This window comes from Delphinus delphis, chromosome 15 (assembly GCF_949987515.2).
Source record: "Delphinus delphis chromosome 15, mDelDel1.2, whole genome shotgun sequence".
In the NCBI taxonomy this organism is placed as follows: domain Eukaryota; kingdom Metazoa; phylum Chordata; class Mammalia; order Artiodactyla; family Delphinidae; genus Delphinus; species Delphinus delphis.
The window spans coordinates 57,184,208-57,211,539 of NC_082697.1; the positions used below are offsets into that span (position 1 = coordinate 57,184,208).

Consider the following 27,332-nt stretch of genomic DNA (forward strand, 5'->3'; position numbering starts at 1 on the left):
AAAGATGAGAGGTTTTTTTTGCTTGTTTGTTTGTTTTTTTGCAGTACACGGGCCTCTCACTGTTGTGGCTTCTCCCGTTGCGGAGCACAGGCTCCGGACCCGCAGGCTCAGCAGCCATGGCTCACGGGCCCAGCCGCTCCGCGGCATGTGGGATCTTCCCGGACTGGGGCACGAACCTGTGTCCCCTGCATCGGCAGGCGGACTCTCAACCACTGCGCCACCAGGGGAGCCCAAGACGAGAGATTTTTAAGCAGGTTCATGGAAGGGAAAATGAGGAACTAGGATTATTTAAAGACTTTCTAGGTGTTCACCCCTCAGGAGGTTCAATAAAGACTAGAATTTTGTTGTCGTTGTTTTGCTGAGATATTGTGAGGAAGTCTCACTCTTTCCAAACACACTGGCACCGATACAAGGGTGGGGGGGGAAAGCTTGAAATTATGTGAGCAAATGAAGAAGGACTTCAAACCAGTCTGATCCAGAATGAAATCTCCCAAACAGATAAACACACCCAAGGTCCTGGTCATCTGATATCAACACTTCCCACTTCCTTGTCTTCTCCCCACCTCCAACACACACACACACACACACACACACACACACACACACACACACACACACACACACACACACACACACACACACACACACACACACACACACACACACACACACACACACACACACACACACACACACACACACACACACACACACACACCATACACTGTGCCTATAAAGTTAATGATTCTTGCATTCTACATCTCCCAGTCAATTTCCTTTGAGTGGTTCCCCCAATCCTATATCCTCAGAATGCCTTTTCAGTGCAAGGGGTAAGTGGTCCCTATGACCCTAACTGCCATTTACAGAGGGATAAGGGAGTGATGTGTGTAGAATTCTCGTGGCACCTTCAATGGATCTAAGATATAATGGGCGAGGGGCTTGTAGGGAGGTAGAGAAATAAAAGAAACAAGGAGAGTTGGAAGTACAGTGAAGAGCAAGCAAAGAGGTAAAATAATCGACTAAGGAGCTAAAATAACAGACTAACAGGAGGGACCAAGAGAGAGCAAGGAGTAAGAGGGTTGAGACGAGGAAGGAAGAGAACAGAAGGCAACAGAATGAGAAAGAAGGGCTTAGAAAGGAAAGAAAGGAGACACAAGTGTGGGAATAAAGTAATAAAAAGATGGAAGAAAAGGATGCCAGAAAGGAAAGAAGCAAGACAACCAAGAAAATGGCAGAGTGATGCAAGGTGGAAGGTCCTCTCCAACAATTACATTCAACTGCATCATCATTTGCTTCTTTCTGCCTTGATGACTCAGCTGCAGAAGGAGCTAGCCTCAGTCTCTTCCACGATGTTGCACTGTGTGAACGCACTTCTGCTCCCACTGCTATGATGCACACTCCCTGTGCTCTCCCAAACAGAGATTCTTTCAGACTGAGGCACACAAGGAAATTGAGTTCAACTAAATGCAAACTGAACTTCAGAAGACCTGCTACTACCCATTACCATAATCAATAAGAGAAAAAATTAATTGCCTGAGGCCATAGTGTAGAAATCCAACTAGACATCTTCTCCCAAGTGATCAGTCCCTGAGTGGATTTTGGTGGGCACACCTGTAAGTAATTTTTCAAATTCATTTGTCTACACAGAATTTCCTTTGTCAGGATTTGTCATCACGTATACATAATTGTTTTAGTTGTTGTTGAACATCTGTCTCCCCCAGTGCACTATAAACTCCATCCATGGAAACAGGCCATGCCTATTTTTTAATTCCTTAGCATTTGGTGCATAATAAGCACTCATTAAATAATTCTGATGGATGGACCTAGAGAATATCATAGTAAGTAAAGTAAGTCAAGCAAAGAAAGACAAATATTATATGATATCACTTACATGTGGAGTCTAAAGATTAATAGAAATGAATCTATATACAAAACAGAAACAGACTCACAGACATAGAAAAAAAACTTATTGTTACCAAAGGGGAAAGGGATGGGGGGCAGGGATAAATTAGAAGTATGGAATTAACAGATACAACCTACTATACATAAAATAGATAAGCAACAAGGATTTATTGTAACACAGGGAATTATATTCAATATCTTATAATAACCTATAGTGGAAAATAATCTAAAATATATATATATATATATATATATATATAAAACTGAATCACTTTGCTGTACAGTAGAAATTAACACAACATTGTAAATCCAGTATACTTCAATAAAAAATAATCATAATCCTGAAGAATGGGTAAATGAATGGGGGGTGAGGATCCCAAACCAGAATTCACAGTTCTTAACAAGGAAAAAAATACTGCTCATTTTTCTGGTCTAATTCCTCCACCAGGTTTTTTTTCTTAATCATAAAATTATTTCTCATGCATTGAATAGTTAACTGCTATGAAGTTTCAAGCAAAAGACACCAATCTTTACACAATTCCTTAAGCTATGCTCTTCCATTCTTTTAAGCAAATCACAATGTTTTTTTTAATCACCACCGTCTTCAAAATTTATCATACTGACAACAAAGAAAGAACAACTTGATTAAGCTTGAAAAACTTTCTCTAAAATCGAAACACTGATTGCCGAGTAAGACTCAACACAGTAGCTTCATCCTGAGCTGGCCTCTAAGATGAGTTGTTCCTAACACTGGAACAAACCAATAATCACCAGCGTTTGAGATGTTATGGTTAAATTCGGTTTATCACAATGGGGAGAAGATGGAGTCTGAAAGCCCTCACTCTTCAACACTCCCCACACATGCTGTTCAGAACGCTCCAAAGAGTAGAGTTAATGTTGTGATGAACAATTTCACCCAGATTCCACCCCAGGGCCTCTCTGCCTCACTGTGGCCTTCTCCCTGTGACTTTTTCTCAGCATTGTTGGTCTCTTTCTCTCTTTCACTCTTTTTCTTGTTTTCTTTCAATTCCATCCATTTATACGTACACATTCAATATATGAATATATTCTCCTGTGGCAAATCCAAACACTGATCTCTTGACCTTGACTTCTTGATCCCTTGACCATCACCCCTAATCCCAGAGCAACTGCTGCAGTGTTATAAGTTTGTTGTGTTCCCATCCAAACCTCTGCTGCATTTATGAGCCTATATTTATATATAGAATTATAACACCCTGTTTCATAACTTTTTACATAAATAACCAGATATGCTTTTTGTTCTATAACTAGCTGTTTTCACCCAAAACAACGTCTTAGAGACCGCTCCATATCAGTATAAGACCCTATTTCGTTCTATCAAGTTCTTTTTTCTCATGGTACAGGTGAGTTACAGACCTACATGTCTGGTTATTTTTGTTGCCATTGCTACACGTCACACCACGGATGAACCTCAAAAACATGCTAAATGAAAGAATCCTTACGCAATATTGAATGATTCCATTTGTGAAATGGCCAGAATAGGTAGATCCATATAGAAGGAATGCAGATTGATGGCTGCTAGGGGCTGGGGGAGGGGTGAATGTTGAGTGCCTGCTTAATAAGTATGGGCTTTCCATTTGGCTGATAAAAAAAGAGTTCTGGAACTAGATAATGGTGATGGCTGCACAACATGGTGAATGTACTTAGTGCCACAGAAGTGTACACACTTTAAAAGTAGTTAAAGTAGTAAACTTTACATTATGGGTATTTTACTGAAATAAAACAAATGCAGACCTGCTGAATCGCAGAGTAGATGCTCTTTTGATTTTAATAAAGAACAGCAAATTGCCCTGCAAAACCTTACTTCTTTTCTCTGTGTTTGTATTACTTGTAGTGTATGCCTTTCTATGTCTCATCCTCAATTTATTTCAGTATCCGTCTCTCCCTCTTCCTCCCTCTCTCGGCCCTTCTCCCTCCTCTTTCTCTCTCCTCCTCCTCTCTCCCTTGCTCCCACCCTGCCCTCTCGAAGCTCTATTTCCTTTTCAGGATTGTGGGGAACCCCTTCCAACCTTCCTCTCCAACTCCACGAACGGTTCGGATGATAGTCACCAATACTTCCGCAATTGCCCCCCCCCCCGCCCCCAATTCAGGTGTTGTATCTGTTCCAATGACATGCATGGCTTTCCCCTTCCTGCTGCCCAGGGATGAATTCCTAGATGGCCACCTGAGGAACACAAACATACTGGAGGGGGGCGGGGGGGGGGCCGGCGGTCTGAGCGTAAGGATACCTGGAATCCTTATCCCTGCAGTCAGGTCAGAGCCAATGGAAGCACTACATCCACAGAACAACCAAAGTTAAGTTAGCGATTCCAATGTATCACAATTCCTATGATACGAGTTGAGTACTTCCCTCAGAACAGCACAGAACTTTACACTTAAGGCAGCCTCCCAGGCACCTGATGGTCCAGGAAGGATGTTTTTATGTCTACTACTTCCCAGCCGTGTTAGGGAGGTAGCAGAGAGCAGTGGTTAAGGGCCCAGGTTCAGGTATCTGACTGCCTAGGTTCAGATCCTGTTTTAAAATCTGGGTAAACTGTTTATTTGTAGTTCCATGCAAGCCTTGACCTTAGCCTGGGAGGATGTGACCAGTGACCTCTCTGGTTGCAATTGGGATGGTGTCCCAGGTTCCTGGGACCTTTTTGCTTAGATTGTCCACTGAGGCTGGTTACACTGCATTTGGAGGGCTTGTCTTCTCTCACAGGAAGTAGGTAATTATTGCAACAACCTGCAGCCCTACATAGATCTTCACTGAAGGGAAAACAATTTGATGCTGGCCAAAGCTGTAAGATGAGGTTTAAAGCTATCCTTTAAGAACTTATGGTTTCAAAAATAATTCATTCACACAATCATAACTAATGAAGTGACCCTACGTGTATTAACTTACCTCTCTGAGCAGTATTTTGTCGTCTTTACAGTGAAGGACTGATCAAAATTAAGCAACAATATATGCAATACAATGAGCACAGGTCCTGTCACAAGACGTATTACTTTCCATTTGCTGCTGTAACAAATTACCATAACTTTAGTGGCTTGAGACAACACACATTTATTATCCTGCAATTCTGGAGGTCATAGGTTCTAAACGGGCTTCACTGGGCTAAAATCAAAGTGTCCACAGGGCTGTGTTCCTCCGGATGCTCTAGGGGAGAATCCATTTCCTTGATTTTCTCCAGCTTCTAGGATTTACCACATCCTTTGGGACACGTCTCCTCCCAGCAATCTCATTACTCCGACTCTGCTCCTTCTGCCTCTGTCATCACATCTCCTCCTCTGTCTCTGACCCTGATGCCTCCTTCCTTCACTTCTGAGGACCCTTGTGATGACATTGGGCTCCCCTGAAGAATCCAGGATAATCTCTCCATCTCAAGATCCTTAATTGAATCACACCTTCCAAGTCCCTTTTGCCATGTGCAATAACACATGCACAGATTCTGAGGATTAGGACATGTACATCTTTGGGAAGCCATTATTCTGCCGACCACATGTGGTAAGATTCATGTATTAGCTGCTGCTGCTTCTTTTCTACTCCTACTAGTACAGAAGAAGAAAATTTCTTGTCCTCCTAAAAGGAAAATGAGAAGCATTCATGGCTCAGCTACCAAGAGAGAAGGTAAAAATCCAATATCCTTTCATTAGAATTCCTCTAAAATTACTTGATACAACATCTCTTTCCTTTTCCACCAATGGGCCACTTGTTTGAAGTATCAAGCACTGAGTTATGTTCCTAAATCTCTATTAAGTGACCCTAAAGTCCTTGAAGGTACTTTGGCATGGAATATTGAGAGAAACAGTGAAGAGAGAAGCAGCATTCTGGATACGTTGGACAATCTTATCTACACAGATTTCGTTTTGTTGAGGAGAAAGGCAAAGATTATTCTCCTTTATCACGCTTCCTTTGTTTTGGACAGCATCTCATGAGCACTTTTTCCTCTTTCTCTCTCCTTTTTCTACTCTTTCCCTTCCCTGCTGCCCTTGCTCACTCCCTTCTCTCTCTTTCTCCAGAAATGGATACAATACTGGGTATCTTCAGCTTTTCATCCCAATGGCTTTGATCCTAGTCTTAGTTGCAACACAAAAGGCAGACTTCACAAGTGAGCTCCAAACTCCTGTTGGCCCCAGAAGTTTGTCCCATCACTTGCTGTATCCATGATCTGCAGGCAAGGGATCTGAATCCCTGAGAAAAATCCATTTAACAGAAAAAGGAATAAAGTTGCTGTGATGTGAAGAGCAGTGCACTGGGGTCAGCCCACCTTAGACTTGAACCTCACTTTACTTGGACAAGTTACTTTTCCTTTTTTGGCTTCAATTTCCTTGTCTGTAAGATCAGAGGCTGACTGTTATGATCTCATGGGTCTCTTCCAGCTCTGAGATTGTGATTCTATCAAAAGAAGGTCTATCTAAATCAAGCATAGAAGAGCAGAAATGGCATAGACTTTGGAACCAGACAGTCCTGGGTTTGAATCATGGCCTCATTACTTACTAGCTGAGTTGTATCTACCAGTTAGGATTCACCTGGTTGCAAATGACAGAAAATTCAAATTATCTTAAACAATAGAGAAGATATTATCTGGGATTAGCAGATGCAAACTATTATATATAGAATGGGTAAACAACAAGGTCATACTGTATAGCACAGGGAACTGTATTCAATATCCTGTGATAAACCATAGTGGAAAGGGACATGAAAAAGAAGGCAAATCTACGTATAGATGAATCACTTTGCTGTACAGCAGAAATTAACAAAACATTGTAAACCGACTATACTTCAATAAAATAAATTGAAAAAGTAAAAATTAAATTTTTTTTTTAATTTTCAGAAGGGATATTATCAGCTAATGCGACTAGAATGACTGGTGACAAAGATGGCTTCAGGATTATTTTGAGTCGTTGGACCAATGATGCCATCAAGGTTTTGTCCTTTCCAACACTCCGTTCTGCATTCCCTGTTAAAACCACGTTATGGACACAAGATAGGAACATGTCAATCATTCCAAGAGCAACATGCATGCTCTTCTTTGTCCCCAGAAGAGGGTCTATTCGGAAGGTTCTCAGAAGCTCCCCCAACCAAATATTCTCCAATATCATTGTTCTTAACTGTGACTCATACTAATCAATAAACCATTTGCTGTGGCCAGTGAATGGGAATTGTTCTGATTGGTTTAAGCCTGAGTTACACGGCCTGCCTCTTCCAAAGGACACGAACTGCATGGGGTAGGGGTGGAAACCCAAAGGAAAATTATGGCAATTACCAAAAGACAGAGGAAGAATCTGGGGGAGACAAACACTGTGGCCTTTGAGAATATATTTAACCTCTCTGAGCCTCAGTTTACTCATCTATAAACTAGGATAACACCTACCTTTAACTAAGATTAGATACAATGATGCTTATTAATCATTTTTCCTGGCATATGGTTTACCCTGGCAGCCATTTTCCAATAAAAGGTAGCTACTATTATCAACATTGTTATCAATATTATTATCACTATAAAATTAACATATCTTCCTTTGGGTCTTCCCAAGTGAGCCTTGAGAAATCTCTCAGATGGCCTCACATATCAGATGAGCTTACAAATGGCATCAAATAACCAGATAAAGAATGTTATAGGATGAGGAGGGATCAGGGTTCTTGGTGTTTTACAAGGAGCACTGTACAAATGTTGAACTGACAGCCCTTAGTAGGTCCAAGCCCTTGGGAATTCAGTGGAAATCAAGTTTGGGAGGAGTAGAATAATCCAAATAGATGCCCCACAAGTGTAACTCCAACCAAGGGGTGGGATGACGTAAGAAATGAAAACATTACTTCAATCTGTGGAAGAATTTTCTTCCAGGGAGAACTGATTACAGAAGGAATAGTTATGTGGGAGGGCAATGAACACTTCATCTCTGGAGACCAAATAACCAGTATCAAGACATAGAAAAGAGACATTTGCAGATCAGGTGGGTAAGGGAGGCTCTGGGGGGAAATCCATTCCCTAAATCCATCTCTAGCTCCTAGAGCTGTAGTCAATGCATCCCTTGGCTCATGGCTTCTTCCTCTATCTTCAAAACAAGAAGCATAGCATTTTCCTTCAGCCATCAAATGCTTTCATCTTCTCCTTCTCCCTGTTATCCCCATAAGGATATTTGTGATTATATCATTGGGACCCTCTGAATAATCCAGGATAATCTTCCTATCTAAAGATCCTTAGTTTAGTCAATCTGCAAAGTCCTTTTTTCCATATAAGGTAATATATTCACATATTTACAGAGTCCAGAGATCATGACATGGATATCTTAGTGAGTTATTATCCAGCTTACAACATGGGGCAAGAGAGCAGAAGTGGAGAAGAAAGTCAATTTTAAGAATTGTTACTTGAAGTGCATTATAAACTAGATCCCCATTAATGTTGTTGGAAAGATACAAATAAGAGGAAAATTTCTTTTTAATAACTGTTAACTGTGTGTCTCTGAATTTGACACGGTTCTGAGGCTGGACCACGAGGGACATTGGCCAGTATGTAGGTTATAAGCACTAATCAATGAAAATAATCATTTGAAAAAAATCACAGCCAGCAACATGCATCACTTAAAGTAATCATTAAGTAATTACTTCTGTGCAAGCACTTATTTTAAGTAAGTCTTGATGCATAAAGTAGCAGGAAATATTTAGATATCACAAGCTACTACTATTCTGAGCCAATGTAATCTCAAATGTTGATTCCTCACCTTCTCTCTCTCTCTCAGAGAGAGATTTGTACTGGTAAACTTGGGCAATTACATGAATTAACAAACATGGATATATCCTTTTTTATTAGTCACATTACCTGCTATTTCCCATCCTGTGACATAAGTGACTGAAGTGGTTCAGATGGGAAAAGTGGCAACCTGAAGGGTACAGACCCTTCCTAGATAAAGAAGCCACTACTCACATCTGTCTCATTACTGCTGTTTCAAAATGCAGTATCACCAGAACTTTTAAATTTTTAAGAGAAGCCCAAAATCCAGAATTTCATGTAGTATTTCCAGATTTTAGAATGTTGGGGGCTAAATCAGGACACTTTGCAGGCCAAATAAAGCTCATGAAACCTGTGACTTGACACCTTGCAAACTCCATTATAAGTTGTTAAGTACTTTTGACTTTACAACCTGAGAACAAAAGGGGGAAGGTTTCACTCAGTGGCGGCACGATATGGTTGTATCTGTATTGAATGTTTATCTCGTGTGCGCACCTATATATACACACCTACACAAACCTATGATTGTGTGAATGAATTATTTTTGAAACCATAAGTTCTTAAAGGATAGCTTTAAACCTCATCTTACAGCTTTGGCCAGCATCAAATTGTTTTCCCTTCAGTGAAGACCTATGTAGGGCTGCAGGTTGTTGCAATAATTACCTACTTCCTGTGAGAGAAGACAAGCCCTCCAAATGCAGTGTAACCAGCCTCAGTGGACAATCTAAGCAAAAAGTTCCCAGGAACCTGGGACACCATCCCAATTGCAACCAGAGAGGTCACTGGTCACATCCTGCCAGGCTAAGGTCAAGGCTTGCATGGAACTGCAAATAAACAGTTTACCCAGATTTTAAAACACAGTTTTTAAAAAAGCAACCCCAAAGTCCACATCAACAAATAAAACATGTGAGCAACAAAAACAATGTTTTCAGATTGTGGGAAGAGCTGTCTGCAGGAAAAAACAGGGCAATGAGAGGGAGTGTGATGCAAGGGAGAGGCAAGAAGGATGTGGCACCCCTGAGGAGGTGACATCTGTGCCGTGGCCAGAAGAAACCAACTGCCTATCACTTAGGGGCTAAATGTTCTTGACTGAGAGAAGTAGAAATGCAAAGGCCCAGGGTTAGCAATGAGCCTGTATATTTAAGAGGCAGAAAGAAGGCTATGGTTCCTGTACTGAGATGAGAGGAAGAGACAGGGATTAGGATTAAACTGGAGCTATGGGCAGAGGCCAGGTGAGAACATCGGAAGGCTTTACATTGGCAGGTCTTAAGCTGGAAGTGACTTAGTCTTATTTACATTTTTAAAAAGCTTACTCTGAAAGTCATTCCACCTCTTTGAGCCTCTGTTGCACTCTCTCTGAGATGCAGCTAATGTTCTTGGACTCTTCAGAAAGTTCAACTTGATCCTGGGAAGCATCTGACATACAATAAGCACTCTGTGAAAGGGAGCTGAACCTGAACAGGTTGGGGAGCGGGATTGTAAGAACTCTACGAGAGAAGGCAGGGGCTGCAGGTAATGGAGGAAAACGGATCACTTGAGCCCTGACGGCTCCCGCTCCTAAGAGAGACTGATTTCATGGCCGTGTCTCCCCCCTCCCACGTTTTGATGTCTCCTGCCTATGCTGCAGCTGTGCCCCAACTAGCATCCTATGCTGGCTTCCAACGGGAGAACTAATTTGGATGTATCATGCTGAGAAATCCATCTTCTAATACAAACGTAGCAGGTTAGCACACGAGGAACGGACTGCCAGTGACCCCAGGGGTTACCAAGATAGACTTCTAGAAGCTTGAAGCGTGCGCAATAACACCCCCCTCCCTGTGTTCTGTAGAGCCAAGAAAGTGGGTGGGCTGTTTCCAGCAGTAACAACCAAAATATCAAATACCCACCCCATGAGAATGAGGATTCCTTTCTGGGCATCCATTGAAACAATTAGGCAATATCTACACAAAATAGCAAAAGAGATCACTTGCTGCAAGTAATAAATCTGTCCTCCTCCAGCTCTCTGGCTTGATTATGTCTATTGGCTCAACACCCACCAAGAGGTGAACCCAGTTTTCAGGGTCTTGGTGCTCTGGCCAGGTGTCAGGCCTGAGCCTCTGAGGTGGGAGAGCCAAGTTCAGGACATTGGTCCACCAGAGACCTCCCAGCCCCACGTAATATCAATAGGCGAGAGCTCTCCCAGAGATCTCCATCGCAACTCTAAGACCCAGCTCCACTCAATGACCAGCAATCTACAGTGCTGGAGACCCTATGTCAAACAACTATCAGGACAGGAACACAACCCCACCCATTAGCAGAGAGGCAGTCTAAAATCATAATAAGTTCACAGACACCCCAAAACACACCACTGGACGTGGTCCTGCCCACCAGAAAGACAAGATCCAGCTTCATCCACCAGAACACAGGCACCAGTCCCCTCCACCAGGAAGCCTACACAACCCACTGAACCAACCTTACCCACTGGGAGAAGACATCAAAAACAACGGGAACTACGAACCTGCAGGCTGCGAAAAGGAGACCCCAAACACAGTAAGTTGAGCAAAATGAGAAGACAGAGAAATACACAGCAGATGAAGGAGCAAGGTAAAAACCCACCAGAGCAAACAAATGAAGAGGAAATAGGCAGTCTACCTGAAAAAGAATTCAGAGTAATGATAGTAAAGATGATCCAAAATCTTGGAAATAGAATAGAGAAAATACAACAAACATTTAACAAGAACCTAGAAGAACTAAAGAGGAAACAAACAATGATGAACTACACAATAAATGAAATTTAAAATTCTCTAGAAGGAATCAATAGCAGAATAACTGAAGCAATAGAATGGATAAGTGACCTGGAAGGTAAAATAGTGGAAATAACTACCACAGAGCAGAATAAAGAAAAAAGAATGAAAAGAATTGATGACAGTCTCAGAGACCTCTGGGACAACATTAAATGCACCAACATTCGATTTATAGGGGTCCCAGAAGAAGAAGAGAAAAACAAGGGACTGAGAAAATATTTGAAGAGGTTATAGTTGAAAACTTCCCTATTATGGGAAAGGAAATAGTCGATCAAGTCCAGAAAGCACGGAGAGTACCATACAGGATACATACAAGGAGAAACACGCCAAGACACACATTACTCAAACGATCAAAAATTAAATACAAAGAAAAAATATTAAAAGCAGCAAGGGAAAAGCAACAAATAACATACAAGGGAATCCCCATAAGGTTAACAGCTGATCTTTCAGCAGAAACTCTGCAAGCCAGAAGGGACTGGCAGGACATATTTAAAGTGATGAAAGGGAAAAACTTACAACCAAGATTACTCTATCCAGCAAGGATCTCATTCAGATTCGACGGAGAAATTAAAACCTTTACAGACAAGCAAAAGCTAAGAAAATTCAGCACCACTAAACCAGCTTTACAACAAATGCTAAAGGAATTTCCTTAGGCAGGAAACACAAGAGAAGGAAAAGATCTACAATAACGAACCCAAAACAAATAAGAAAAGAGTAAAAGGAACACACATATTGATAACTACCTTAAATGTAAATGGATTAAATGCTCCACTGAAAGACATAGACTAGCTGACTGGATACAAAAACAAGAGCCATATATATGCTGTCTACAAGAGACCCACTTTAGACCTAGGGACACATACAAACTGAAAGTGAGGGGATGGAAAAAGATATTCCATGCAAATGGAAATCAAAAGAAAGTTGGAGTAGCAATTTTCATATCAGACAAAATAGACTTTAAAATAAAGACTATTACAAGAGACAAAGAAGGACACTACATAATGATCAAGAGATCAATCCAAGAAGAAGATATAACAATTGTAAATATTTATGCACCCAACATATGAGCACCACAGTACATAAAGCAAATGCTAACAGCCATAAAAGGGGAAATTGATAGTAACACAATAATAGTAGGGGACTTTTAACACCCCACTTTCACCAATGGACAGATCATCCAAAATGAAAATAAATAAGGAAACACAGCTTTAAATGATACATTAAACAAGATGGATTTAATTGGTATTTATAGGACATTCCATCCAAAAACAGCAGAATACTTTCTCCTCAAGTGCTCATGGAACATTCTCCAGGATAGATCATATCTCAGGTCACTAATCAAGCCTTGGTAAATTTAAGAAAATTAAAATCATATAAAGTATCTTTCCCGACCACAACGCTATGAGACTAGATATCAATTACAGGAAAAAAAATCTGTAAAAACTACAAACACATGGAGGCTAAACAATACACTACTAAATAACCAAGAGATCACTGAAGAACTCAAACAGGAAACCAAAAAAACTAGAAACAGGGCTTCCCTGGTGGTGCAGTGGTTGAGAGTCCGCCTGCCGATGCAGGGGACACAGGTTCATGCCCCGGTCCGGGAAGATCCCACATGCCGCAGAGCGGCTGGGCCCGTAAGCCATGGCCGCTGAGCCTGCGCATCCGGAGCCTGTGCTCCACAACAGGAGAGGCCACAACAGTGAGAAATAAATAACAACAACAAAAAAAACAAAATAAAAATAAAATAAACAAAAAAACAATAAAATAAAATAAAAACAAAAAAACCCAAAAAAAACAGAAACAAATGACAATGAAAACACAATGACCCAAAACCTATGGGATGCAGCAAAAGTAGTTCTAAGAGGGAAGTTTATAGCAATACAATCCTACCTAAAGAAACAAGAAACATCTCAAAATAAACAACCTAACCTTACACCTAAACAATTAGAGAAAGAAGAACAAATAAATCCCAAAGTTAGCAGAAGGAAAGAAATCATAAAGATCAGATCAGACATAAGTGAAAATGAAGGAAAAGATAGCAAAGATCAATAAAACTACAAGCTGGTTCTTTGAGAAGATAAACAAAATTGATAAACCATTATCCAGACTCATTAAGAAGAAAAGGAAGAAGACTCATACCAATAGAATTAGAAATGAAAACGGAGGAGTAACAAATGACACTGCAGAAATACAAAGGATCATGAGAGATTACTACAAGCAACTATATGCCAATAAAATCTACAACCTGGAAGAAATGGACAAATACTTAGAAAAGCACAACCTTCTGAGACTAAACTGGGAAGAAACAGAAAATATAAACTGACCAATCACAAGCACTGTAATTGAAACTGTGATTAAAAATCTTCCAACAAAGAAAAGCTCAGGACCAGATGGATTCACAGGCAAATTCTATCAAACATTTAGAGAAGAGCTAACACCTATCCTTCTCAAACTCTTCCCAAATATAGCAGAGAGGAACACTCCCAAACTCATTCTACAAGGCCACCATCACCCTGATACCAAAACCAGACAAAGATGTCACAAAAAAAGAAAACAACAGGCCAATATCACTGACGAACATACATGCAAAAATCCTCAACAAAGTACTAGCAAACAGAATCCAACAGCACATTAAAAGAATCATACTCCATGATCAAGTGGGGTTTATCCCAGGGATGCAAGGATTCTTCAATGTATGCAAATCAATCAATGTGATACACCATATTAACAAATTGAAGGAGAAAAACCATATGATTATCTCAATAGATGTAGAAAAAGCTTTTGACAAAATTCAACACCAATTTATGATAAAATCCCTCCAGAAAGTAGGCACAGAGGGAACTTACCTCAACATAATAAAGGCCATATATGACAAACACACAGCCAACATCGTCCTCAATGGTGAAAAACTGAAACCATTTCCACTAAGATCAGGAACAAGACAAGGTTGCCCACTCTCACCACTCTTATTCAACATAGTTCTGGAAGTTTTAGCCATAGAAATCAGAGAAGAAAAAGAAATAAAAGGAATCCAAACCAGAAAAGAAGAAGTAAAACTGTCACTGTTTGCAGATGACATGGTACTATACATAGAGAATCCTAAAGATATTACCAGAAAACTACCAGAGCTAATCAATGAATTGGGTAAAGTTGCAGGATAGAAAATTAATGCACGAAAGCTCTTGCATTCCTACCCACTAATGATGAAATATCTGAAAGAGAAATTAAGGAAACACTCCCATTTACCACTGCAACAAAAAGAACAAAATACCTAGGAATAAACCTACCTAAGGAGACAAAAGACCTGTATTCAGAAAACTATATGGTAGAAAACTATCATATAACTGATGAAAGAAATTAAAGATGATACAAACAGATGGAGAGATATACCATGTGCTTGGGTTGGAAGAATCAACATTGTGAAAATGACTATACTACCTAAAGCAATCTACAGATTCAATGTAATCCCTATCAAACTACCAATGGCATTTTTCACAGAACTAGAAGAAAAAGTTGCACAATTTGTATGGAAACACAAAAAACCCTGAATAGCCAAAGCAATCTTGAGAAAGAAAACAGAGCTGGAGGAATCAGGCTCCCAGACTTCAGACAATCCTACAAAGCTACAGTAATCAAGAGAGTATGGTACTGGCACAAAAACAGAAAGATAGATCAATGGAACAGGATAGAAAGCCCAGAGATAAACCCACACACATATGATCACCTTATCTTTGATAAAGGAGGCAACAATGTACAATGGAGAAAAGACAGCCTCTTCAATAAGTGGTGCTGGGAAAACTGGACAGTTACATGTAAAAGAATGAAATTAGAATACTCCCTATCACTGTACACAAAAGTAAACTCAAAATGGACTAAAGACATAACGTAAAGCCAGACACTATAAAACTCTTAGAGGAAAACGTAGGCAGAACACTCTATGACCTCTATGACATACATCACAGCAAGATCCTTTCTGACCCACCTCCCAGAGAAATGGAAATAAAAACAAAAATAAATAACTGGGACCTAATGAAACTTAAAAGCTTTTGCACAGAAAAGGAAACCATAAACAAGACGAAAAGACAACCCTCAGAATGGGAGAAAATATTTGCCAATGAAGCAACTGACAAAGGATTAACCTCCAAAATTTACAAGCAGCTCATGCAGCTCGATATCAAAAAAACAAACGACTCAATCCAAAAACGGGCAGAAGACCTAAACAGACATTTCTCCAAAGAAGATATACAGATTGCCAATAAACACATGAAAGAATGCTCAACATCACTAATCATTAGAGAAATGCAAATCAAAACTACAATGAGGTATCACTTCACACCGGTCAGAATGGCCATCATCAAAAAATCTACAAACACTAAATGCTGGAGAGGGTGTGGAGAAAAGGGAACCCCCTTGCACTGTTGGTGGGAATGTAAATTGATACAGCCACTATGGAGAACAGTATAGAGGTTCCTTAAAAAACTAAAAATAGAACTACCATATGACCCAGCAATCCCACTACTGGGCACATACGCTGATAAAACCATAATTCAAAAAGAGTCATGTACCACAATGTCCACTGCAGCTCTATTTACAATAGCCAAGACATGGAAGCAACCTAAGTGTTCATCGACAGATGAATGGATAAAGAAGATATGGCACATATATACAATGGAATATTACTCAGCCATAAAAAGAAACGAAACTGAGTTATTTGTAGTGAGGTGGATGGACCCAGAGTCTGTCATACAGAGTGAAGTAAGTCAAAAAGAGAAAAACAAATACCGTATGCTAACACATATATATAAATGAAATCTAAAAAAAAAGGTTCTGAAGAACCTAGGGGCAGGACAAGAATAAAGATGCAGGGCTTCCCTGGTGGCACAGTGGTTGAGAATCTGCCTGCTGATGCAGGGGACACGGGTTCGAGCCCTGGTCTGGGAGGATCCCACATGCCGCGGAGCGACTGGGCCCGTGAGCCACAACTAGTGAGCCTGCGCGTCTGGAGCCTGGGCTCCTCAACAAGAGAGGCCGCAATAGTGAGAGGCCCGCGCACCATGATGAAGAGTGGCCCCCGCTTGCCACAACTAGAGAAAGCCCTCGCACAGAATCGAAGACCCAACAGTCAAAAATAAAAAAATAAGTAAACAAATAAATAATATTTAAAAAAAAAGAATAAAGATGTAGAGAATGGACTTGAGGACACAGGGAGGGGGAAGGGTAAGCTGGGACGAAGTGAGAGAGTGCCATGGACTTATATACACTACCAAATGTGAAATAGATAGCTAGTGGGAAGCAGGCGCATAGCACAGGGAGATCAGCTCAGTGCTTTGTGTCCACCTAGAGGGGTGGGATAGGGAGGGTGGGAGGGAGACACCAGAGGGAGGAGATATGGTGATATATGTATACGTGTAGCTGATTCACTTTGTCATACAGCAGAAACTAACACACCACTGTAAACCAATTATACTACAATAAAGATGCAAAAAGAAAAGAATTTTTTTTTGGAAAAAAAAAAAAGCAACACAGCCTCAATTAGAGATCATGATATGTGCAATCAAAAGAACTAGGGTTGGGCTTCCCTGGTGGTGCAGTGGTTGAGAGTCCGCCTGCCGATGCAGGGGACACGGGTTCGTGCCCTGGTCCGGGAGGATCCCACATGCCGCGGAGCAGCTGCGCCCGTGAGCCATGGCCGCTGAGCCTGCGCGTCCAGAGCCTGTTGCTCCGCAACGGGAGAGGCCACAATAGTGAGAGGCCCGCGTACCGAAAAAAAAAAACAAAACAAACAAAGAAAAAAAACAAGAACTAGGGTTTGGGTCCTGATTCTATCCAGTCTGTTTCAGCTTCCTGCCCTTGGGTGAGTCATTTATCAATGCCTTTTTTTTTGAGGCAGAGAGAGCAGTACTCAGTTTTTTGACTGCGTGGGGGTCAGCGCCCCTAACCCTGGCATTGTCCGAAGGTCAACTGTACTGACAACGAACAATTTGAAACACAAATTGTCAAATGAGGAAGGCAAGTTGCAGAACAGTGTATAGAGATGACCACCGCGTGTGAGTGAGTGGTATATTCATTTACTGATTGAGAACACTTAAGGTGCTAGGCACAAGGGACACAGCAGTGAACAAAACAAGTCCTGGTTCCATGGTGTTTACAATCTGATGGAGAAACACAGATAATACACATGACAAAAGGCTACATACCAGGTTGCAATAAGATACAGGTCCCATAGTAATGCTTGAATTTCTCTGAACCACGTGATATCGCCAATATGCGACCACTTTGACCTATAACAAGGTAATTTCATAAGGTCCAACTTAATACATACACAGACAAAATGATGTAAAAGAAACGGACAGTGGTTCCTCCAGGAAGGCAGATTACGGAAGGGAAATGCTTGCTCTATCCATGGTGGGCTGACTCATTTTTTTTATCACATGCATGTACTGCTTATTCAAAACAAATAAATATTTTTAAATATATAACCGTAAGAGCACAATAAAGTCGGCACACAGAGAGAGGCAAAAGGTAGATAAGGATGGAGTGAGGATTAAGAGCTAAGAGGAGGCAGATTTTTTTTTTTAATGCAAAAGTAACCAGGTGACAGTAGGCAGGTGACATACCATAGAAGGGTTTGCTCAGTTCGAAGCCATAAGTGGCCATTTATTTTGATTCAACTCAGTCCCTAAGGATAGCACAATTCCTAGACACAGATCAGGAGAAGCTAGTGGAAACCGGGGAGAGATCTGGATGGGACAAGATGCAGTGGAATCCATACCTCGACTCACCAGCATACCTGCCCCAGGTGATCCTCGTGGGTCTTTCTTATCTGCACTCAATTCACGGACACAAGCACGGATTACAAAAGGCCACTTCCCATCACCACCCTCCATGTTCTCAGAGTCTCCCCTAAATGAGCAAAACCTGCCAACCTGATCTTTCCTGAAGGAAATGAATGCCAGTGTATCATTCCAGCACAGAACAGAGAAGCTAGGTCACGTGGCCAGAGGCAAACCCAGCAGGAAGAGATCATACGGGACAGAGATAACCAAGAGGCAGCCAAACACATAAAGACTGGAACTGAGTTTCCTAAAGATGTCGGCCTGGCATGGAGTGGCCACTTATTTTGGGCCAGACACAGGCCCCTCTGCCCTCTCTGAGTGTCCCCTCTGAGCAGGCACGTATAACTTTGAACTCAGCTCGAATTCCTGCTCTCTACGTCCTAGCTTTGTGCCCTGGGGCACACTGATCAATATCTCTGAGCCTCCATCCTCCAGGCAGATAAAATAAGGCCTACCTGGCTAGTGTCCTTATTTTATTATTAATTATCTAGCTGTTCATTTTGGTATATATGTCTAGCTTTTTATATTACCCTGTAGGCTTATGCAAGAATAAGCCCACCTAGGGGAATTCCCATCTGCTTATTTTTCTGAGTCCTCCAGAACTTTCAAGATCAGAGTTTGTTCCAGACCATCATTATCATCCATCCATGAGGACCATGGATATACAGCATTAATAAGTGATGACTAAATAAAAGGGCAGACCTTGAACCCCAGGTGGTAAAGGGTCTTACCTTGTCTGTCTAGGGCTCTTACCTTGGTCCCCAGGGATGACATGTATTAACACTGAGCTAATCTCTCAGCCAGGACTGCCACTTTGCATAACTACAGGGGGTAGCATTCATATTGTATTCCATAAGCATAGTCTCCCACTGGCATCTGGAGTTGAGCAACATGGCAGCTCCCATGTGCTAAAGTTTCAGGTTTGCTGGGTAATCACTGTAGCATTGTTTCCATGGTATCCCACTCCACCTCTTCATGGCCAGTACACCCAGCCATTAATGCCACACTCTTCCTTGGCAACTGCCACCCCCACAAGAAACTAGGGAGATGCCCACCTACCACTCCCCACTTTTTCTGATTCATGAATCAGTTTGAAATTATAGGGAAATATTTGTGCCTTTACTTTGAAGATGGTTCTTATCATTAATTGTAGGTAAATGTTAAACTAACTTTTTCAGTGCTAAAGTTATCTGCCCAGGGCCTTATGCTAGATAGAATTCTAGGTTTGGAGGTGAGAGGGAACTTAGAGATGCTCTAGGCTTCCGTCATTTGTTTTAAGAGAATTTGAGTCTCAGAAAGGAAAATGGACTCAACCAAGTTTGTTCAGCTCATGAGCAGCTCTTTGCTATCAATATCTCCAGTCCACCCTTAAGTACTTAGCAAGATGCCAGGGGACCTACGATTGCCTGGGCCTCGATTCTAACAATCATTTCAAGTAAAAAGGTACTGCTGACATCAGTATCCAATCCTTCTCCTGCTGGTAGCAACATTCTACTTCCTTTCGGGAATCACTAACTCTCCCCAGTCACATTGGTGAGGGCATTAATCAAGGCAGGTGCCCTCCCCAGGTCAAGGTGGGACCGAGATAAACCAATCAGACTCATTCCCTTCATTGCAATCAGCCCATGGTCAGAGCTGATTCACCCTGGCTCTGTGCTGAAATAACTGCCCATCAGATCCTGCTTCCTAGGTCCCCAGAGAGACCGTCCTTCCTGTTCTTGCAGAGACATGCTTTTCCAGAGCACCCCTGAAACCTACCATTGAAGTATTTTTCAATCCAAGTTACCCAGAGTTGGTTTTTTCTCCCTGCTCTCCTATTGCAGAACCAGAAAGCAGGTATCTGCTTTGTGATGGGGTGGTATTCACCAAACGTCCTTCAGGGCTGGCTCACCATCATGCCCTCCAAAGCCACTTAGCACCTATTGTCTGGACCACGCATGTAAGTACTTAACCACACACAATGCTATATTGCTCTGACTTTCACTGTAACACTTATCTCTGCAGACAGACAACAATGTTCCTGAAGGCCAGAGACCATATCATACTGAGAGATTCCATCCCAATGGATAGTGGTCAGCTATGAGGTGTGACACCACTAATTTGTTAGAATTCCAGTTCAAACAGTGGCATTTGTGATTTTGGCTTTTTTGTAAATTATAGCACATTCAAAGTCATTTCTATAATCACATCATTCTTGTGCACCTGTGTTCTGAGATGTTTTCTTGAGTGGGAAAGAAATGAAAAAGACTTCTATTTTATGCTTTGTGTTCCATATTTTCTAATCCTGTAAAGAACAGAGCACGTGCTCAGTAATATGTTGACTTGAATTGATTACGTGACATCTTGCAAGCAATAAAATCATATTTCTAAAAAACGTTTAAAATTCTCCCTCACCACCTTTTCTCCTGGTTCCAGTCCCCCAAGAAAGAAAGCTTTTATTAATACAGATAACCCTCATTCATATGCTAAACTCATTTCTATTTACAGAATAATTGTAAGAAGACTAGTCATCTAGCCAAGGCTTTTAACTCAGGGATCACAAATGCAAATGTCTACAGTGGAGAGACAGTTAAAGAAACCACATAAAGCCCATTCAGTAGAGTCTAAGAGGGTGGCCATGTGGGTAGGCAGAATATTGGTCCCCAAATAATGAGGTCCACATCCTAGTCCTTGGAACCTGTGAATATGTTACCTTACATGGCAAAGGGGACTTTGCAGATGTGATTAAAGTAAGGATCCTGAAATAGGAAGATGGTCCTGGATCTTCTGGGTGGATCCAATGTAATCACAAGGGTCCTTAAAAGAATCAGAAAGGAGTAAAATGAAGAATGGAGTCAGAGAAAGAGATTTGAAGATGCTATGTTGCTGGCTTTGAATATGGAGAAAGGGGGCCACGAGCCAAGGAATGCAGGCAGCCTCTAAAAGCTGGGAAAGGCAATAGAACAGATTCACCCCTAGAGCCTCCAGAAGGAACACGGCCCTGCTGACACCTTCATTATAGCCCAGTAAGACTCATTTCAGACTTCTGACCTATAGAATGTAAGATAACAAACTTGTGTTGTTTCAAGCCACTAAGTGGATGGTAATTTGTTAGAGAAATAGGAAACTAATACACCCAATTATCAGCTTCAAACAACTGTTGCAGTTCTGGAATGCTGATCCAATTTGCCAGTTCTTCTAGTTTTTAAAAAGCAACTCAAATCTAGATAGTTTAATGAAAACTAATTTGACTTTTTAACACTCTGAGCCCCAGAGAATATCTGTGGGCTAGATTCAGCTCACAGGCTGCCTCTCAACCTCTTCTCTACTCCCGTGAAAGCATTCTCCTTGTGTTATCATGGAGAATGGTCATCCTGCTTCTGCCTAAACATGTCACATGATGGGAGCTGACCGCTTTCATAAGCATCATCCCAACGCCCAAGAGCTTTGATCTTTCGAAGGATCTGCTGTCTCTCTCCCACAGAATAGTCCTTTAGATGTCTGAAGACTGCTTTCACGTGGCCTCTGCCATTCTTCTTGAGACTCTTCCTGGAATCACAGTTCTCTCTGCTCACATTCCGAGTTTTCTCATGCCCTTCTAAAATGTAGTGACCAGTACCAACCAGCATCCCCCTGCATCAGGACCAAGGACTCAAAACCATGGCAGCCTCTCTTCTGTATCTTCTCAAATGCAGATAATATAAACTATGCTTCAAATTTTTCAATCTTTTCCTAGGTAAAGACATCTTGTCCAGCAAAGAGAAAATCACTCAAAGTGACCGCTGTGTGGTTTGGCATACCACCCCCTCCAGCCTCCTTTCTCCTCCTGGAAATTATCAAGCTCTTGAGTCAATTTCTACTCATCCCTCGAATCTTGCTCAAGCACCACTTCCTCAAAGAAGCCCTCCCTGACCAGCTACAAATCTGGGTCAAACTCTTCTGCTGAATGCCCTCTTCCTTTAGAACACTCTCTACGTAAGTATGCACAGTTACTATGGCTAGCCATTTAATGTCTGTGACCCCCACTAGATTATAAACTCTGGGGGGGTAGGGTCTAAACCTATGTTTGCTCATCATCCTCCCTGGTGCCTAGTCCAGCTAATAAATGGGTGGGTGGGTGAATGTGTGGGAGAATCTAACTTGTCAATATTCTGCCTTATTATTAACAGAAATGGAAGTTTCGGCCTACTAATGTCATTTGGTCATTTTTTCATGGATGAATACCACCACCTTTTCAACCTAGCACTTGTGGAATAAATTTTGTAAATGATATGCAAGACTTCAGTACTTATGTCACTTGAATGATAACTTTATTCCACATTCTAGGTCGGTGACCTATATTTGAAGCTTGGTTTCACTGGCCTTTATATGTTCTTTCCTCCTGGCTTTGGCATTTACTAATCTGTTAAGAAAACCCTGGGTCTTCATTCAGTCAACAAACACAGCCTGAGTGGCTACTATGAGCCAAGCCCACAGGGCAGCTGAAGATAAGCAAGTGAATAAAGCATGACCCCTGCCCTTAAAACACTCACAATCTAGTAAGAGAGACAGAGACATAAATAGATGACCGTGTAACCCGTGTAACCGTGTTAAGTGCTATTATTAAAGAAAGCTGGGTTTTGTGGGAATAGCAGGGTTTAACTGGTGAGAATGGGACAGGAGCCCCAGACAAATGGAAAAGCATTACAAAGGCCTGGAGGTATCTCAAGAAGTGACAAGTATTTTAAGTGGTTGAAACATAGGTGAAAGTGAAGAGAGACGAGCCTAGAAGGCTATGAATGGAGGGAGCTGGGCAGCAGATTAAGTGACACAGACTTTATCCACAAGTAATGGATTATTAATAGGAGCATGACATTTGCATTTGAGAAAAAAATTCTAGTGTCTATGGGAAGATGCACGGATAGAAAGGTAAGAGGGCATTTCAAAGGGTGTTATAACAGCCCAAATGAGAAATAATTGGAGTCTTATAAAGGATAGGAGGGACGACAGAGAGAGAGCCATAGACTTGAAAGATCCACAATGTTTTATAAAACAGACCCAAGTATAGAGACCTGTGGCACGCCACCAGAGACCTGCTTCCAGGTGACTTACTTCAAATTAGTAGTGACAAATTATTAATGACTAGCTTACTTAAGAAAAAAAAAAGGACTCCCTGCTGATTCTGAAAGCACTTCAAATTTCGAGTATACTTACATTTGGGAAGTTGCTTTGCCCTGTGTACGCAGTTTGCACTAGATTAATTTGTATGCATTTAACATTGCAGCATAAGCTTACTCTCAAGTGTTTTCACCTGCTCAATCATCCATTCACTATATTCCTTCAACAAACATTTACTGAGCACATACTATTTACCAGGCCCTGGTAACTGCAGGGGACGGGGAGGTAAAACAACTCTGTCACTGCTCTGAGGAAGCTCGTGGTTGATGTAGGAAATGAGCACCCATGCAGACCGTCACTCAATAACATGGTGGGCATGCCCTGGGAAAAGGAAGCCCAGGGGGTCACAGGGGTACCTAACCCAGCCTATGATAGGGTAGGGGACAGTCAGGAAAGACACTTTGGATATTTGAGAGTTGTTCAGCTTCTCAACTGGACAGTGGGCTTCTCACGGTGAGTGTTCCCTCCAATCACCCCAGGCGATGCTCAACACATACGGCTTGACGGGACAGGTTCAGACCTCTACTTCCTGCACACTGTGTTTCCACACATGCTCGGGAAAGCAAAGGACTCTTGCTCCATGGATGCACCGCATCTAGTATTTGTAAGGGGCTACAGCTGTGCGCCAATCACAAACCCATTTCAGTGCACAATGCAGATGGCAGTCAACAAATCATGCACCTTATGAAGGCAGGGAGCCCTCTCCTCCTTGGTCACTGCTGGGGCCAGAGCGTCTGGCATAGCGACTATGAGATGAATGGATAACCAAGAGGCTGGGAGTTTAGCTGAGCTGCAGTTTTGCAATAAGTTCTCTCCCCCTTTGAGTGATTATGTTGCTCTCCGCCACATTAGGGCAACGTAGGCTTATGCATCTCTGACTCAACCAGAACTACCCCTGACCCCACCAGCGTCCCTTACACAAGGCGGCAGGATGGAGCTGGTCTGCCAGACGAGCCTTCCACACCTCCTCTGCTGAGTCTTCAAATATCATCAGTCATACTGGAAAATGGCCCCAGCCCACTGTTGGTTAATGGACCATGATGGATGAACACAAATGCAGGAAGATGCCTCTTCTGTCCTTGCAGAGGTGTTTCTACGGGGGCAAATGAGGTTGTGTCCAGAGCCAATCATGAGCACGTACGCAAGCCCAAAGCATGCCATGAACTTCTCCTCTTTTGGCCACAAAGTAACCAGGGCAAGATGAAGAAATGGCCATCTTTAAGAGGCTCCATGAGGAAGACAGACAAGTAAATAGATAACGATCACATGCTGTTGGAAGTGCTGGGATGGCACCATCACAAGGCATCTGATGAGTCTGGGGGTCACAGAAGCTACCTGGGGGAGACAATGCCTGACGGCAGGACTGGAAATTACTTCTGCGCAGGGTATGATCACCCAAGTGAATGGTCTAGAGCCAAACAGCCTAGGTTAGCATCTTGGTTCTGCCTCTTTCAAACTGCGTTAGTCGCAAGTTACTACGATTACTCTGAGAAACGTGAATGGTATCAACTCCTAGTTCATGGGGTTGTTGTGTGGACTGTGCACATAAAAGGCATGAGAACAAGCTCGGGACCCCGTGGGTGCTCGGTAAACACTGGCCATTAATTATTACCAGGGCTGGGACCAGGGCAAAGTGAATGAGATTCTTGCTTTGGATACAAAATTTAAGGTGTCAAAAGACTCAGCACTAAAGATAAGAGTTTAATGCCACATTTTTACAAATCAAAATAAATGCAGGAAAATCCATGGTGAAAGAAATATCAGAATTTGAAATAATGATAGAATCTGGCCCTGTACTTGCCTGACCCGCCTGGCTGGCACTGAGTCCTGGTCCTGTTGGATCCTCTTTTTATTTAAAAATTCAATATATAGCTCATCATAGAATTCTTTACATTAATTTCTGTCCTTTTAAGCACTGCATTAAAATAGCATTTATTTTGAGAAGTTTTTGGCGCCCCCTTGAATTCTGTACCCGAGGCGAGTGCCTCACCGGCTCACCCAGTCCTGACCCTGATGCATTTCTTTCAAATTTTTCTATTGTACTATGAATATACGTCACATTTATAATTAGAAAAAACGGTAAGATGACAATTTTAAAGAGATGAATTGTTAAAAGGAGACTTGAGCAGTAGTCACTTCAATCAGCTTGGGAGGCAAAGCAAAACGTGGGCCATTTCGATCACAAAACCATAAAACAGCACACGATAAAGTACCTGCTAAGTGAAACATCGGTGGATGTTGTAAGAATTCTGATCAAGGGGAGAGAAAGGAAGGCTGGTGTTTTCTAGAAAGAGTCAGAAGAGAAGGAGGTGGGGTTTGGGAGGTAGCACCAGAAGGCACACATCAATCCCATCATAGCTGACATGCCTTCCAGCCCCTGGAGAACAGCTCACCTAAATGTGGAAGGGACAGCCAGCGCTTGTACACTGTGGTGGTCCAGGTCTCAGCTCCACTCTGCAGCCAGACCTGCTTACAGACAGGTGAGAGGACCCTGGAGGCTGTTCAGGCTGTTCACCTGGGGCATACTTTCACAGAGGGAGTGGGGAGCCTCCGGGCCCGCTAGTGCTGAGGCTGTATGAGGGGAACTCAGTCAGGGAGGTGGCTGTCCTGGCGCTGCGGCACTCCGCTCGGCCCACCTGTCACTGCATTCGCCCGTAAGCAGCGTGCCCAGCTCCGTGCTGCACCGTGAAGATGAGCAGGAAAGAAACTCGCCTCTCATCTCTGGGCTGCTCTGACTGTCCAGGTCCCAGACTCGTAAGCACAGACGCTTTGGAAACCCTGATTGTCACAAATGAGAATACATCCAGAGCTACAGCTCCAAACGCTTGGTCTGGGCACTGGCTGGGGCCTGCATTCAGTGATTGTGGACTATACCAAGGCTCGGACCCCACTTTTTCTCCCAAGTCCCTCCAAGCCCTGACAAAAAAATTCCATTTTTAAGAAAACATGTTTTTAACAAGATCCAATGAGATGGGATGGTCCATTCTCCGATAAGGCCAAGGAAGGCCTGGACCATTCTCCGATAAGGCCAAGGAAGGCCTGGACCTCTGAGAAAGACCTGGACCCCAATTTAAGCTTGTGATCTTCAACAAATTGCCAGATCATGTGTCTCAGTTGCCCCAACAATAAAAAGAGGGGAATCACCCCACTGCTGATACCTTATTGGTAAAACAGGGAGACTAACAGTCCTTTCCTGTGTAGCAGGTATGAGAATAAAATGAGATAGTGTAGGCAAAGCAAGCATTCAGCACAATGCCTGGCATATGACAAGTATTCAATATATGAGAGCTATTGTTTGTTATCATTTTATAATCATTGCTGTCATTATTATTGTTATTATTTGGTTGTAAGGATTAGAATCAGATCACGCACGGAAAGCATCCATCACAGCCTGGCACGCGGCAGGAGCACAGTAAATGGTAGGTATTGTCACAAAGATGGCCTAGAGGAAATGGTAAACTCTGCGAGGCATTTCAGAGAGGAAAGCTAAAATAGTATTTCTAAGCAGAAATCCGTGGGCACGCTTTAATGTAAAGATAAAACACATTTCTAATCAGCATTATTTGCATATAAACAATTTATCTACCCAAGGCAAGAAAAGAATTTGCTCTCAAGTGGATGAAACCACCCCTACCCCATGCCCCAATTCCCTTCTTGCTACACATTTGCTTGGCAAATGTTTTCTTCTGAGATTGCAGCCAGGTCAACTTCAGCCCAGGCCAGAAAGGACTCAGAACTACAGGCATCAGTAGTGGCTCCTGGATCTACCTCGCACTGACTTCCAGGCCGAGCTGGAAATTACCTTGCAGAAATTAAAAGCCTCTCTAGCTCTGGGCTCACAATCTGAAACCACAAACTGTACTTTTCCCCCATGGGTGGCTGGTTCAGAACACTTAGTCTCCGATCTTAAAGGAAAC

The 27,332-nt window shown here is 42.2% G+C and overlaps 1 protein-coding gene across 2 annotated transcripts in view; it reads right to left on the reverse strand.

Annotated features, from left to right (window-relative positions):
* GRIN2A (glutamate ionotropic receptor NMDA type subunit 2A) overlaps positions 1-27,332 on the reverse strand; it is a 364,371-nt gene that overhangs the window by 200,466 nt on the left and 136,573 nt on the right. The gene's annotated exons all lie outside the window — the stretch shown is intronic.